Below are 17,229 nucleotides of genomic sequence, written 5' to 3'. Positions count from 1 at the left end.
TTAAACAACTCTTCTAATGGTCTGATGACCTTATTTTAGCTTGATGTGGACAATTTACAAATGGGTATGCCCAGTTTCCATCAATAAGTCAGGTTACATTAACCTTCCAAATAGGAATTGTGCTAAAATCTATTTCAAGAGGAGTAAAGACCAACAAATGTGATCTATAATCCATTCAATAATGTAAAATGCTTGCTAGCAAAGTATACAAACTAAACATAAGCCAAAGATCAGACTTCTCAAAGCCCAGGAAGGAACAGAATCAAGATAGCTAAAAGCAAGTTCAAAGTAGTTCTTTGTAGCCTTCCCAGCAAGTATCAAAATAATAGCATTTGGGGAGGTTGGTCAAACTTAGATCATTATTTTCTATATTTATTCCTGTCATAAAGTGTGCAATACTGAAGGGACTGCCCATTTAGACAATTGCCTTGTCCTTGGCATAAACTTATCACTCAATAAACGGCTTTCTTTGAGCGTATACGTTGATAAAGGGGCTTCCAGCCGAGGGAAAAGCCCCCATGAAGAAATATTGCCAGGACAATGCCACTGATGCAGGCTTTGGGATTTAAATTATACTCCAAAGCTACTTGTCATTAGAAACACTACTGCTATAATTCTGCCCCCAAGATTAATTAGGGGAAATTTTATATTTTTATCCCTGAAACTTTGAAGGACTATGAGGTGTTACATAATATTTTCATTAAGTCAAATATTAATAAATACTGGGGTATTTTTCCCTCCAGATGTCAGTCTCTATTTGATGAAACTCCAATCTAATGCAATCAATGGTAATTTTCCTCCTTTTCCTCTCCTTCAGCCTCACTTAATGCCAGTCCCTTCAATGTATTTTTAGGTAGAATCATTTAATTTATAAATCACATTTATAAAATAGTTGCTAAACGGAAGCCCATTATTCTTCTGAAGAAATGAAGCAATGAAATACAGCTATAAAGACAGCTACATTAGGTAATATGCTATTCTTTGCAACAGAAAAGAATAAAAGTGAAAACTGTACTATAAAATCAGGCTATCATGTAACAAACTGCACCTTGACTGAGATGTGCCCCTATTATGATGTTTGTCATAATATTCAGTTAAAAGGCAATGTTGAAAGAATGAGTTGACCCCTTCGTCATACCATATAAAAAAGAAAAAAAGAAAAAAAGAGCTCAAAATGGATCACAGACCTCAACCTAAGAGTTAAAACTCGAAATCTCTCAGAAGGAAATACAGGAGTAAAGTACCCTCACCTTAGGCAAAGTTTTTACTAGACAGCAACAAAAGAAAATTTTAATTGGCCATAATCAAAATTAAAAATTTTTGTGTTCCAAAAGATGCCATTAAAAGTGAATAAGCTCACAGAAAGGAAGAGAATATCTGCGAACCGCATATCTGATAAAGGACCCGCATCAAAATACATTAAAAAACTCCTACAACTCAATAATAAAAATATTTTTAAAAACCCAATTTTAAAAATGAGCAAAGGCATAGGCATTTTTCCAAAGTGGATATACAAATTACCAATATGCACATGAAAAGATGGTCAACATAATTGGCTATCAGGGAAATGTGAGTCAAAACCACAATGAGACACTTTTTCACACCAACTAGAATGGTTATAATAAAAAAGACAAATAATAAGTGTTGTTGAGGCTATTATGGAATTGGACATTCATATATTATTGCTGGTACCTATGCATGAGAGTAAAGTGCTACACACCCGTTGGAAAACAGTCTGCCAAGTTCCTCAAAAGGTTAAACATGAAGTTACTATATTTGTAGCAATCACACTCCTAGGTAGAAGATTCTCTCCTCAACCAAATTTAGTTAGGCTCCTCTGAGCTCTCATCTCAACTAGGCATCTACTTTGGCCTTCTGTGTCCATCCTCGTTGAGTCTAGTTTTTAGCAAGAATCCTGCCTAGTTTAAGTTTTAGTGAGAATTCCTCCACCCTTGGTATCTAACTGTATCTCAGTTTCCTCATATCTGTTTATCTGTGTTTCAGTTTCCTGATCTGTACATTTAAGGCAAAACATCTTACCTTCTGGAATATTGGAGGAATTGAATGATCTGATACAGATAACAGTTCACTGTAAATTATGAATTTTATATACAAGTTCAATTTAATACACCATGCTGCTGGAATCATATTAGGAAGGTCAGTCACATTACCTATGCACATGCCTATAGAACATTCACTCAACTAGTGAATATGAGTTTAGTTTAGTTCTTGTTTTTGTTTGAAGAACTCAATGGATTATATTGCCTACATTATACAACTAGGGCCAAATCATCTAGCAAAACAAAACAAAGCAAACAAACAAAAAACCCAACAGTTCCTTCTTTTAAACTTGATAAATTTTAAAAAGCAAGGAGAAATGATCATAAGGTTTCATCCAGAATGTGAACTATGCAATTCACATAAGTTTAGAGGTACTGCCTAAGACAACCATTTATTTTATATGATTTGTTTTCTTTTAGTTATACTGATATAATAGAAATTCAGGAATGAGAGTCACAAAACTTTTTTCCTGACTCTCTGAATGAGAATATAAGTTGATAGAGATAGTTAGTTCAGACTTCATAACAATAAACTTATCAAGAGGGTGAAACATAACTTTCTTTAAAATGGAAATGTAATCGAAATGGCTCTTTGTTTTTGTTGTTGTTCAAGAGGAATATTTCCATAATAAAGAATCCAAAATCACTTATCTGATGATTGATTCTACTTGAGGAAAAAAAAAATTGAAGACAGGCAGCCTGTGGGAGTTGTGCACAAAGCGTGTGTACAGTATTCTTGACCATCTGTTTCTCTTTGTGTTAGTACATTCATGTAATATTGTTTTGAATGCTGACTCAAATTTCATTTATAAACTTCCTTGATGCACAAAACATGATAGAATACAGAAAGCAAGGGATGAAATCTGGGGAATATACAGGTTCAGAAAAGGAGTATACACCACTGGAAAGTGAATTACATTTTTTAAATAATAATTTCTTATTATGTTATGTTAGTCGCCATACCGTACATCCTTAGTTTTTGATGTAGTGTTCCATGATTCAGTATTTGCGTAAAACACCCAGTGCTCCATGCAATATGTGCCCTCCTTAATACCCATCACCGGCCTATCCCAATCCCCCTCCCCCCTCCCCTCTGAAGCCCTCAGTTTGTTTCCCAGAGTCCATAGTTGGAGAGTAAATTACATTTAAATTTTGGAATAAAAGTGATTAAGTTTAAAATATTAAAAAGTTCACACCGAATCTCTAATGCTCTTGCGTCTCAGTTGCTATCTTAATATTCATACTTTCAAATAAAGGGGATAAATGAAATGCAACACCAAAAAGCTGCAAATCATTAAAATTCGTGCACTCTGTAAGAGCTGTCTAGAGGGTGCTTCATTTTGTACTGGCGTGAAAATAAGCCTTTTCGTCTTTGGCTTATCATTGTGTATAAAAGCAAACTCAGGAACTTAAGGACTAAGCTATAAATCCGAAGAACATTAAGTTATAGAATCTAAGAGAAAAAAAAAGGAGCCAACAAAGTCCATTCTGTAGAGTTCCTTAATTAAGTAAGAAAATATACCTAATGAGTTCCTTGAAATGGCTGTCTACATTAGAGACCAGATAAGATCCTTAACTAGCTTATTAAAACCAGAGATTATTCACTGAAGAAGGAGGAACAGGTGGATTTCTGGAGTGGTGTGGAAGTAAAAGAAGCATAATAAATATTATAACTGTTTTGATTGGGTTTAACTCATACTATTTATTTTGAAATTCCAAATATAAAGAAAGGCATAAGATTTCTGGTTTTCAAAAGGGGGCAAGGTTTGAAAAAGCTTTGAGAATGGTCTATGAATTCTACCTAAAAATATTTTATAATATTAACATTAAACTTTCCAAGTCAATAATGTTGAAATGTAGTAATAAGCACAGAAATAAAAAGTACATTGATGGCTGTCTTTAACAATTCACATTTTGGTTATCATATTCTGTCTGTAGCATTTGGAGTTTACAAAATCTTTTTTATCTTTTTTTCTTTTATTTGAGTTTCCAAATTCTTAAGTGTTTAAGAATTCAGAGTTAGCTAATCCAGACCAATTGCCAGTTACTTTGGTCTCACAGACTTTAATTTAAGAAAGCCAAAAATACTATGACAGTTTTTCCCATGGCAAGAATTATCAGGTCAGAGACAGGCTCTGAATGTGCAGGACAGTGATTGAACTCTAGACATTGAGTGGTCTTTCAGGTCTGGCAACTGGTTAGGGTAAGGAAAATAATTCATATTGTTTATAAGTAGAATATCCCTATATAAATAAAGGTGCATCCTATAGGTATAAAGATGGACCTGTCTTAGGTAGATATTTTATCATCTTTTTTTTTTTAAACAAAAGGGGTTATTTAATTTATATCTTGTAGAGTGTTTTCCTTAAAACTGAATTGCCAGTAAGGTTCATTTTATGTTGACTATATGAAGGTCAAAGATATAATTGTAATCTGTATAATTTATGTAAAATATAATTTGGCAGAGTAAACAAATCCTTGCCAGAGAGTAGTTTATTTTCTTCTCTCAACATTTAATCAGCACTTCTACATTTCTCAAACTAGTTTTCGGAAGAGTTTTTGACCGTAGATAAACACAGGCAACCTGATATTTCTGCCATCTTTTCACAAGTTGATGGAAATTGGGTTGGTTTGGAATGACCTAAACTATTTTTTATATGTGGTGCTCTAGAGGAAAGAAATGGGAAGTGCACAGCAGTGCTATGTGATGATCTTCCAGTTTTTATCGTCACACATTTTGGCCAGTTTCCCTGTTCCCTGTCTCTTGTCCATACTTAAGAGCTGACTGCATAGTCCGCTGTGGGAAAACATTGCTCCTTTTCAAAGAGAAGTTCCACATAAGTTTCAATTTCCAGTTGATTCATCAAAACAAAGCTGGTTCAGAAAGGGGAAAAATTACAAATTGCTTACATCTGTTCAACCTAAAACATTATTCATAATCTGCCAGGGATGATGGCTGAGCCATCTGGGGAATATGATAGGTGTTTGGGGAAAAACATATCTGTCACAGTGCAATGGAGAAATGACATGTGGGAGAGTCTCAAGGTTACCTCATGGTTCAGTGATGACTTTCAGGTACTCTGCAATAGACAAGTTCTGAATTTCTATACATACAAACTAGAAACATTAATCTACTCAACAATTTTACCCAGTAAGCATGAACATACTTGTTAAATAAATGGATGAGTTATTGGAATCAAGAGTTTCTGGGATAAACATGTGAAACAAATTATTACAGGTTAGGATTAGGAAATAGGATATTTCATTCCAATTACAAAAGTGAATCTTGGGCTACCTGGCTGGCTCAGTTGGAAAAGCATGTGACTCGATCTCGGGATCATGAGTTTGAGCCCCACACTGGGTGTAGAGATTACTTAAATACATTTTTAAAAAGTGATTCTATATATATTATATACTAAATATGGCCGTATCATACATTATAGTTATATGTTACGTATATTTACATATATAATTATATATGATACACTAATATGTAGAAATACACATGTAAATAATCATATACAATACATACGTACATATATCTCTAGTTTGCTATGCAAATGTATATACACGTAAACATCCCATAGGTATGTTACAATTACCTAAATGTCAGAATACATAGTTGACAGTATTGCCTTAAAATAAAAAATAGTTTGAGATAGCAAGACTTTTATGACTGTAGTGTTAGTTGAATCAAATATTTCTCACATTTCCTTTCGCTTTTAGAAGTCTGTTGGTTGACAACGAAGATCTGTGTGATCCCTAATAAAACTCGGCCTAAGATGAGGCAATTTTGTAATGAGACTTATTTCAGCCAGTTTTATCAAGATATACCAAATTCAATCAATCATGAATTTGTTACTTGACCCTGTTTCCTACTTTTCAGAAACTTTTAATAGGAAATTACAAGAAAAGAAATTCGATCTAGAATTGATTTACTCCCACCTATTTGGGCACACCTGGGGGACCATGTACATTAATTCCTTATTAGAAAAACACTTATATAATCACTAATCTTACTCACTGCGCTTCTCTCGACATTAATGGAACAAATTTGAAGTTTTTAAATTTTATTATAAATTTTGGTGTTAATGCTATAAATTTATAAAAATGTTGAAAACAGTAAGTTCAAGGAATAAATACGAAATAATTCTTTAAAATCTGGGTTACAGAACTGTCTCTTTTGCAAACATTTCATTGAAATATCTTGGGGGATCTATAGCAATTTTTATCCTTATTGATGAAAGAGAAGGACAACAATGCATAATTTAAATGTGTATAATTCGCAAATATTCCCTGCCTCTCTCAAATACAGACCAATAGAAATACTGAAACAGTTTGCCCCCAGAAAATGCTTAGCAATCAAAGAGGAGAAGAGGTACGGGGGTCATTTCCACTCCTCTGCTTATTAAGTGTGGATGATCCCGTTGAAAAAGTCACATTCAATGTGAGTGGAGCTTTGCATTTGTATTCATTCCACCTTGGAAACAGTTTGAATGTTTTTCTCTGGAGACTTACGCATTTCAGTGACAGCTGCATTGCCACAATATGCCGAAGTAGCTCATCTTGACAGGTCATATCCTGGATTTCACATTCTGAATGGCAGCTGGGATGCCAGAGAGTTTCTCACAGTGGGTGGGCCTGTATTTAATCAGGCCCTCCCTGGCTTCGGAGACAAGCTGCACGCGTGGCTACAAGCCACTCTAACATGTCCGGGATGTACCTTTGTGGCTCTGGTTGCTCCCTAAATAGCAGTGACATTCGTGGGGGCGATCTCTGTGACTCTAGGAAACAGTGTGAAGTGCCTTTTAAGATCCCAGATGTCCTGTGTCCCGTTGTAGCACTTTCCCTGATGCCATGGGCGGCATCAGTGCCATGCACACCGTTATAAACACCGGGTAAATGGTTCAAATCTCAAACTGAATCTCTATCTACGTCCATTTATCTATGTATATACAGATCTATAAACTGATGTAAAAATCAAACACCTTAACTTACAGTTGTGGGACATCTCACCATTCAGAGCAAAGCTGTGATCGTAACAACAAGACATGAGTCCGTCCACTCCCATTCACCGGAAAGTGAATTGCCTGTCCTGCGTAAGCCCTTCATTTCCTTCCCCAGGTGAGTTTACACTTGGTGAGTTCATTACCCACTGGGGCCTGCATAAACCAGCCACTGTGCAACCCTAATGAGCTGATCGGTGATAGATTAATAAGTCCTGACGTGAGGAGTATTTCCCTCAGTTTTTCAGAGTCTCTTGTTTGTGCAAGGCAAGCAGATTTCAGGGCATTCACCCAGAGCACCCGAGAAAGCAATCCTCTGCTACTCCTTCTGTAAGCTTGAAGCTCCACTTTTCACTCCCTGAGATCTCAAAAAGTAGGACTTCTTTGAAAACCTCTCTGAAAGCGGCTTATAATAGAATTTAAAAAAAATGTGTTAGATGGGAATATAGGTCGAGCTTAAGATTTCTAAGCACATCTTTGCAAAAAGATGTCTCTCAAGCCAAAAGCCTAGACCGTGCTTGTACATTTTCTCACTTGCAAGACTCTGGAGACATCTAAGGCCATGTTTCAGGATTAAATCTGCAGTTTGCCTGTCAAAAATCGAGATAGAAAGCTCTAGAATTCTAATACAGGAGGATCAGCAGTTTGCATGGGGTGTGGGAGATCCTTAGTCCATAGATGTTGATTCAAGTCAAAAAAGGGAAAGGCCTTCAGTTAATAATCCTCCTTAATCGAACAAAGGAGGAGTTCAGCTTTTTCAAAGATCCAGATTCCTGGGAAATGTCTTAGAAAGTCTGAGACTGAGAATTTTCATTTGCTTAATTACTACATTCAGGAAAAGGACAAAGCCCTGTCAAGTGGCCTACTATGAAATGCCGACGAATTCTGACACAGACAATATTTGAGCCCAAACACAAGGCAGTGATCCTCCAATGGACGATGCGGGAATAGGGATTTGTAGGTACAGGACTATTCCCATGTCACAGATCTTTCTCCATGAAATGTGACTGACTCCTATACATAGAAATACCAGTGGACGCTCGCCACAGCCCTGCCATGCTCCATCTTCGTGGGATAATTACCAAAAGGATCCCAGTGAGCAAAAGAACCAGGTGAGCCCCTGAGAGCTTTGCGACCAAGGACTCTTTCCCAGCACTGTCTTTCTCTCTTCAAAGCAATTATCTTTAGGCCTGATGCCTTCTCCTTTGTCTTTTTTCCTCTCACGGATTAAAAATTCAACCTTAATCCTTTTTCAAACATGAGCACACGTATATCTCTTATATCCATTTTCCCCGACTCCTTCCAACGATTGCCCAAATGCTTTAGTTAATCTTTTCATTTACTTGACAGTTTTTTCTTTGCCTTAATTCTATTTTAGAGTAATAAAGGAAAGGTTGGAAAACAAAGGATATTGACAGTGATAGATCTATAACAGGGAAAGGAAAGTCATAAGTAAAACAGAAAGTGGACATAATAAATTACTTGCGTCCTTAACCTTTAAGATGCTTGAACATATCCTTCAGAGTTACCACAATATTTCTACCTAGCAACATGTAGTCCTCCGATTTTTCTAAAGTACAATGGAACAAAATAAAGAGATATAAAGTTGTCTATTATGTATGCTGTACTATTAAGAGTGCGATGGTGACACTTTTGTAATCTTATTGACCATGAATGTGGAACAATGAAGATAAAGCCCCTTATCTTGTGCAGCCTAGTCAAGAGTTTAGCCCTTTATAAAAATTATTAAAATGTTGTATAACATTTCCAAGGGACAAACAAGTGAAAGACAACAGAGTTTAACAAGATGCATCACTGGGATGCATCCCACTACTATGCAGTAGTTATGGGCACACTGGAGCCGGGTGTGGTTCGAGGCCCAGGGCTATCACTTACTGGGTGAGCTGTACAAGATGTTGAACCTGGTTGTGTCTCACTTCATCATCAGTTAAATGGGGATAATATTTACCTTACAGGATTGTTATGGAGATTACATAAATTAACATTTGTAGAGCGATGCAAATAACACCTGGCACCTATCACTACACTATTTATTATTGAATAAAAAGTCAATAAAAGTATTAGCTTATTATCATTTGCTCAGGGAGGTCTTCCCTATTCTTCACCCATTTTTCCTTTGTACTACTTAGCCAATTTTAATACAAATAATTTGTCTAATTATTCAGTGTTTCCCCTGCTACAGTGCAAACTCTGTGTCAGTCAAGGTGGTATTTACCAACCTATCCCTACCAACTAACACTAGGTCTGACACATAGAAATTGATCAACATATATTTATTACAAAAATTCCCAGTTAATAAAATCTACAAAAACAACAGCCAATAAGAAACTAAATTTTTTATAGCTCGATCTATTTCTAAGTTGAAAACTATGCATATGCAACAAGTATCTATATAAAACAAAGATTTTATTTTTCTGAATTCAGGATATCCTTTCAAACTCAGTAGACCTATTTTATGTCTTGTACTATCTCTGGATGATAATATATTGTAATAATGCTTGTGAGTTTAGGCAAGCAGTTGAGGACACTTTGTCCAGAATAACATGGCAAATCATTGTTGTGTTATTTAAACAAAGATATCCTTTTGAATGGTTGCATTACATTTGTCCGTGTGTGTGCGTGTGTTTGTACAGACATGCAAAAAGTGTGTGCAAATGCAACCAATATTAATTTCAAAAAAGTAGACAAATGATTTCTTTTGTTTTCAGACCAATGATTCCTACAGATGATTAAGTGGTCATATCTATTTATATAGCCATACTTGCATATGACTTCAAATATAAATATTTTGTTATGTTTACTTAAGTTGTTACTTTATTATATTACTTAGGTTAACTCTAAGTACAATGTTTTTTTTTTAAAGATTTTATTTATTTGAGATAGAGTGAGAGAGAGAGAGAGTACACAAGTGGGGCAGGGAGAGTGCACAAGTGGGGCATGTCAGAGGGAGAGGGAGAAGCAGGCTCCCCGCTGAGTAGGGAGCCCAATGGGATGCTGGGCTTGATCCCAGGACCCTGGGATCTTGACCTGAGCAGAAGGCAGACGCTAACCGACTGAGCCACCCAGGCGCCCCTAAGTACAGTGTTTTAATAACAAATTGCTAATATACAGTAAGACCAACACATTAGTTCTTAAAATTTAGATCCATAGTTTCTCAAAATAAATCCTACTGTGAATACGTATAGGACTTGCTTTAAGTTTCCATGGACCATAATATGAGTTGAAACTGCAGTTGCTGGGTTTTACCAGCGGATCGCTATTTACAGTATACAGTTATATTCGTCTATATAAATTAACTTTGAAAAGACTTCTCTCTCTTGTTCATTTAATGCTCCAGTCCTCCAGCAACCACTGGGTTTTGAGGGTTTACTATTCACCAAGTACATTGCTGAGAAACAAGTACAGAACAGGACGGACACAGTTTACCATCCCGGAGAAGGTGAAATCTCCACCTTATAACTGAACACCCAGTGAACTGTTTATAAGCCAAGTAAGGGGATGTGTACTATGTCCTGGCGGTGCCAGATTAGGAAAAGTTCCAAAATGTGGCCATAACAATACGTGGGTTCTATCTTATGACATAAAGTACTTCCCAATTCTACAACTTCCTACCTGGATTTTTTAACTAGTTCTTACTTTCTGAGCCTCAACTGTTTTAATCTTTAAGGAGATCTATTGACTTTTTATGACGATTAAATGAGAAGATAAATGTTCAATCAGTGGAGCTATCAGTATTGTTATTTCATTTTCCCCACTCAGAGACACACAGATCTCCAGCGTATCTGCTCATCTCCATCCTGCTGCATCACGTTGACTCTTCCTCGTTCTCCATTATTTCTGCTCTATCACTTAAGCTCCCACTGGAGTGGGAATCCAGTTCTTAGCTAGAGCAAGTGCTCTGAGATGAGTGAGTTCTGGTCATCTCTGGGGGGGGGAGGGGCAAAACAAATCATTTTATTTTTTGAAATTCTTCTCATCTGACTCTTGATTTAACCTTCCTACAATTTTTTTTTTCCTCTTAGAGTGGCGGATGCATGAGTGACCTAGAAATTGAGACATGACAGGAATCTATATATGCAAGTGAAAAATATTCGAGTCTCTCAGAATCTGGAACCATAACTTTGTTTAAAATACTGATTCTGGCAAAGACTTAGAATTTATCTATGAGTTCTAAACAGAATCTGTTTTCATTTAAACACTATTTTTGTCTAAGTAGATACTGAGTATCAATGACAAAGACTTCATATTTGGATAAATTAAATGTGCTGTGTTCATTTATACTTAAAGGAAGAGCTCTGATATGAATCAGTCCATGCTTCAGGTTTTATCTTTTTTTTCTCCCCCCCCCCCGTTTTTTTTCTTAACTCTATGGCAGCTAGTTTTTACTTTCGGGGCTCTGTCGGGGACCACAGGTTTTGCAATTACACCTAAAATGTGGTACTGCATATCTGGGACATATGCCTGAGGGAAGCCTTCCCAATTCTTAAAAAATATTGAGGATATTTCAGTATCACAGATGTTTCCTTATTGAAGATATTTCAGTATCACAGATGTTTCATTTTCAAACATGCTTTGGACCACAGCAACTGTAATAATAAGACGAAAGATCTGCTATTCTCATCAATGAAGTGAAAGAAAGTGCTCTTATTTTCGAACTGTGACTCTCAGTTAATATAGGTTAGTGCACTAACATGCATTGCAGCATCCTGAAAATTACATATACTTTTGGCTAACTCCCACATCTTTCTGTTTCCTTCTCTTCTTGCTTTCATCAGCCTGCTTTACATCATCATTAATTTGCACACAGTTGAACGAATTAGCATCTAAAATATTCTTAAAGTTTCCAGTTACCCAATATGACACTAATTTTAAGTACAGCTCCGATCTTGTCATTTCTTGCTTACAAGCTTCTGATTGTCCACTTTCAAAAGAATAAAGCTCCTTCCTACGTCATTGAAGACTTTCTAGAATCTTATACAGTCAACTCTTTAGATAATCCTCTCACTGTATTTACTCAGTTCTCTATTTTCTACTCTAATGATTTTGTTTATTCTCTCCTCCTTGGGTCAAACAAGTTTCACTTACCCTGCTACTCTACCACCTTCCATTAGGGAAATCTAATCCACTATTCAGGACCCCAAATGTCTCCTTTTAATGAAATATCTCATGATTTACCCTGATGAAAATAATTTTCCCTTTATAGCACATTGTTGTATTCATTCACCCTGTATTATTTAGGTGTTGCTACCATGCCGTGAATCTAAAGGTTACAAGGTAAATTCTTTGCTCTCATATCATTCAGATGTCTGCTCAGTTGTATTTGTCTTAGGTTTTATGTACACTTACTGGTTAACATATCATCTTGTAGGCAAAAGTGAGAACCCATGGAGGGAGAGATTAAATTAATTGATCTTTATGTCCCTGGGTCCTAGCAGAGAACTTTGCATGTAGAGAAAGACAACGAATCTTTGTCAAAGTGAAGTGAATTCCTAGTCTGTCATGGAATTCTGATTCATGATAAATGACACAGGCTGATTTATATTTTTTTTGACTATTTTAAGTCTGGTTTTCCTGGGCTCCAAAAGGAATGCCTAGTATAATAAATTAAAATTTTACTTTAATATATGTCCATTGTCAAATGCAGTATGGAATTGAGAGGAAAAGTACAGATTATGGAATCAAGTTCCTTGGCTTTGATTCTGGCTTCCCTTTTTACTACTTGTGTAGACTTGAGCATGTTACTTAACTAGTTACTTCCTCGGTTTCTTCACATGGAAAATGGAAGTAATAATGGAACTAAGCCACAGTGCTGTTTACCTAGAGAAAATCACAGAAATGATTGGCACATAGTGAGTGTTACATGAGTGTCAGCTAATATTATATAGTGAAAAGACTGCAAAAAGGCATCTGTCTTTATATACGCCATTTTCTCTACCTGAGACACTCTCTCCCTATTCCCGGCATGAACTAAAACATCAGTTTCTCCAGTAGGTCTTTTTCTTTTAATCAACTTCCCATTGTCACTTCTGGAAGTTACCCCCCCCACACACACACATAGTGTTGCTTTCCCCCCATCCGCGCACTTGTTTTATCATACTGCAATTTCTGGTACGGATGTAAACATCCAAGTAAAGGTGAGGAATTGTGTCTATTTAATCCAGGTTTGCACCCTGGACCTAGCAAAGTACCTGGCACCTAGCATATGTTCAATACAAACTGAATGAGTAAATGAAAGAATTATAGAAAACTGAAGTTTAGGAAATCATATTAATGATGTGAACACAATATAATAAAGGAGATGACTATGAAACAATCTAAATATACATACATAATGTATCTGAGTATATACTATTGAGGTCTATTTTTAATAGAATTAGAAAAATAAAAATGAAAGAAGAATAAAAGGAAATAAAACATGAAATCCTATCGTGACAAAAGGAGCAATTGTTAGTTTGTGGGGCATGGAAAGAGTAGAACAGCTTAGGACTTAGCACTTATTAAAACTTTACTTGGATATTAAATACAGTAACTTCATGGTTATCTATCTCACATTTAAAAAAAAAAGGTCCTTATTTGTGACAATCTTGTAATGGTATCTAATGGGGACATAGTCACTGGAAAAAAATATTGTGTTATTTTAATTTGACGGTTTTGAATTTCTGAATGCTTAAAAATATTTTTTTCTGCCTTTTTTATTTTGTTCTCATCTCAAGTTGTCACTCTTAATGAAATTGACTCATCCTCCTTACATCAATTTTTTTTTCAAAGCCATAAAACAAGAGAGAAATGGGAAGAAGTCTTCCAATTTATATTCTTGCATTTATAGCTGTAGCACTTTTACATCCCAGACATGACACTAATTTGGTCTTTTCAATTCGTACACGAAGTTCTCAATCCAAATTCTAAAGAGAACCGTAGGTTCAGCTTTTTTTGCAACCGGTCATTTCATTAACTCAACAAAGTGACCTTTCTCTCTTAGTTATGTGGTATAATAAGAAATATATTTAGTCTTTGTCTCCAGTTCCTGGCACAGAACTCCTAAAACCCTGGAGTCTCCTGAGTGATAGGAGTGTCTTTTGTTATTCATAAAGAGTCCCTTTCAAAGAGTTCCTTTCACTTACACCTGAGTTCATACTAATATGGTAACTTTATGTGGGGCCACTGAGGCTGGCGGATAAAAAGGCCAATAATTAGAGGATGGAAACTTTCAGCCCCACCTCTGGCCTCCAGAAAGGTGGGGAAGACTGAAGATTAATTATAGAAACTCTTGAACAAGGAAAGTCAGAGAGCTTTCTGGTTGGTGTACACGCCATGATGCTGGAAGCACCTAGCCATGCCCTTTTCCTCACTCTCCCACCTCAATCATACCTTGCCATATGTATCTCTTCCATTTGGCATTTCCTGAGTTGTATCCCTTATGATAAGCTGGTAATAGTAAGCAAAGTACTTTCCTAAGTTGTGTGAGTTCTAGTAAATTATCAAAGCTGAGGAAGAGGTTGTGGGAACCCTCGATTGATAGCCAGTTTGTCAGAAATGCAGGTGGCTGGGAACCTGGGATTGTGTCTGAAGTGGAGGTAGGCATATGGGACTGAGACCTTTAACTTGTGGGATCTAATGCTAACTCCAGGTAGATTGTGTCAAAATAGAATTGAACCGTTGAACAACCAGTTGATGTTCACAGAATTGGAGAATTGGTTGTTGGTATCAGAAAACACTCCAGAGATTACCATGTGGGGAGTTAGTTATTCCTGGAAATGTTGGATATCCTGACAGCCAAGCACGGTGTGCTATTCTGAAAGAGAATTGATATTTGTTTTTCAAACATAACTAAATTATGTGGGAAAATGCATAGGAAAATACATGGGGAAAAGCTTTAATTTTCTTAAATCCCTTTTTTTCCCCATCCCAACAAATGTAGCCACCTGAAATTGGAACACGTACAGAGTTATAGAAAGTAAACACTGGCTGATTTGCTTTCTGTAGTATTGGTATTACGGTAGTTGAAATAAGTTTCATATTCATTCATACCAAATTTGTCATCACAATTATACTTGTCACTTGTGAAAAGTTTAAAATGAAGTTTAACATGGAAAAAGTTGTGTTGGATACTATATCCGCCAATTAGTATTTAAGAAATAGTAAAAGACAATAGAAATTTACCAACAACTGATACAGAGCTGATAAATCTTCAGGTTTGGAATGGAGGTATTTCTCCTTTTGGGGATTCATTAGACATATTCATCCGTTATTACTATTCACCAGAATGGAAAGATAAACATCAGTGGAATGTAGGTATTTAATACTATTAATTTGGTTATGCCCTTTTTAGCTGGCATTACATTAATTTCAAATCTTAAAATTAAATTACTAAAAAGTAAAATATGACTGAAGATCCACTACTCCATTTTATAATTTTCTAGAGTATTTTTCTGAGATTAGCTGTGTTACATTAACTAATTTTAAAAAACCCAGAGAAGTAGAAATATTCTAAAATGTAATAAAGAAGGTTAACATGCTTTTCTCAGTTAAATATATAGTACATCTTACTGAATGTCACCTGGGATTAAACAACTTCTAGTTTTCTATGGCAAGTGTGAAACCCCATGTTGACTTTCACTTGTCAAACCAAAGTGATCGTTCCATATATTTGAGGGGGTCAAATAATTTTTAGAAATAAAAACTAATTTAGTCAATCAACTTGAACTACTCATAATTAGAAGAAAACACCCTAGAAAAGTAATTTATCATCTCCAGATTCTATTTTTACCTAGATTTGGCAGAAATAATGCTGATGCTTAGAAAATAATAAAATCCATCAGAGAAAACTGCTCTGTGCTAACATTTAAATGAAATACTTTGGAGACTTTCTTTCCAATTCCAGGTAAAAATACTCCCATGCCAGTTATTATCACTATTGACTTTACTCATAGACGCTCTAAAGAAGTCTAGGGAATTTTCTCGTTAGTGCCGAAACACACACAGACACACACACACAGACACACACACACACACACAAACCATAAAGCTGAGGGAAATATGAAACTATTCTGATTATTAGCTCTACTTTCCACTTGTAAAATCTGAGTCATCATAAACATCAGAGGTGCCTTGGAGAGTCAGCGTTGAATCGGCTTACAAAGAAAGAAAAAAAGACAAATGACAGATGATAGATAGCTCGGTCAATAGGTCACTAGCAAGCTGGCTAGCTAGATTCCTGCAGCTTTATTTTCCCTACCACCCTTTTTCTCTTTAAATTTTGTGAAAACACATTAAATAATTAGCCAATAAATATCTTAGTCTTATGCATCCATTTCCTCTCCTACATTCTTGAGGACAGTTTTAGAGTCCTAAAACCAGACTATTTTACTTTCTCTTACTGTATTTTTCGTACACTCACCCCAAACTCAAAGTCCTAACCTTCTCCAGACAATTGAGTAAAAGAGATAATTTATTATATATTATGGGTGAAAAACTGTAAATAATAATAGAGGACAGAATTCAACAACTGTTCCAAGTGATTTTCCCAGTGCAACGCGCACACACACACACACACACACACACACGTTCTTCCATTTTGCCAGTCTTTTCTCAGTCAATAAATAAAGTAAGTAAGGGTCCCAGGTCCTGTGAGTAGCAGCAACCTTTCACTAGTATTTGAATGTTTATACCCAAATCTTATCTTTCCTCACTTTCCCTAAATTAAATGTTACATTCGCCTGTTTCCTTATTCCTTCTTTCAACCGGAGAAGAAAATTAATGGACACAAATGGCACAGATTCACCATCTGTAACAGTTAATAATTCTGTGGCTCTGGGCAAGCCATCTTCTTGCAAGACGGGTAAAATATTTCAGATGTGATGGTTGCAGTAGAACCATGTTCAACTATGGGAAGGAGTTTAAGAGATTTAAGATGAAACATCCACTATTTTATTTTGCCAAAACAGCTCTATAAAATCAGTTTTTTTGACAAAATCATTGTCTTCAATTATAAGATTAAAACTGCTAGAAAATAGAGTAATGTGAACAATGTACGATCTCAAGTATTGTAAAAGGTTCTGATTCTCTTGCTGCTGAGAAACTTATTTTTTATGGAATGAAGCCAAAACAGTATTTCAGTTTTTTAACTTAAAACATGTCTGAAA

The 17,229-nt window shown here is 35.8% G+C and overlaps 1 protein-coding gene and 1 long non-coding RNA gene across 3 annotated transcripts in view; one reads left to right on the top strand and one right to left on the bottom strand.

The window, feature by feature from the left end:
• ST8SIA4 (ST8 alpha-N-acetyl-neuraminide alpha-2,8-sialyltransferase 4) overlaps positions 1 to 17,229 on the bottom strand; it is a 91,637-nt gene that overhangs the window by 12,244 nt on the left and 62,164 nt on the right. The gene's annotated exons all lie outside the window — the stretch shown is intronic.
• The window catches only part of LOC123799275 (uncharacterized), a 106,513-nt gene that overhangs the window by 72,490 nt on the left and 16,794 nt on the right, over positions 1 to 17,229 (top strand). For both annotated transcript variants that reach the window (XR_015724369.1, XR_006781551.2), the window contains 2 exons: positions 7,061 to 7,184; positions 7,902 to 8,178. This is a non-coding gene — a long non-coding RNA (uncharacterized LOC123799275). The remainder of the gene's footprint in view (positions 1 to 7,060; positions 7,185 to 7,901; positions 8,179 to 17,229) is intronic.

The sequence above is a fragment of the Ursus americanus genome, chromosome 5, assembly GCF_024610735.1.
Source record: "Ursus americanus isolate L20-20 chromosome 5, mUrsAme1.1.p, whole genome shotgun sequence".
Classification (NCBI taxonomy): Eukaryota; Metazoa; Chordata; class Mammalia; order Carnivora; family Ursidae; genus Ursus; species Ursus americanus.
This window is presented reverse-complemented; position numbering and strand designations above follow the sequence as displayed.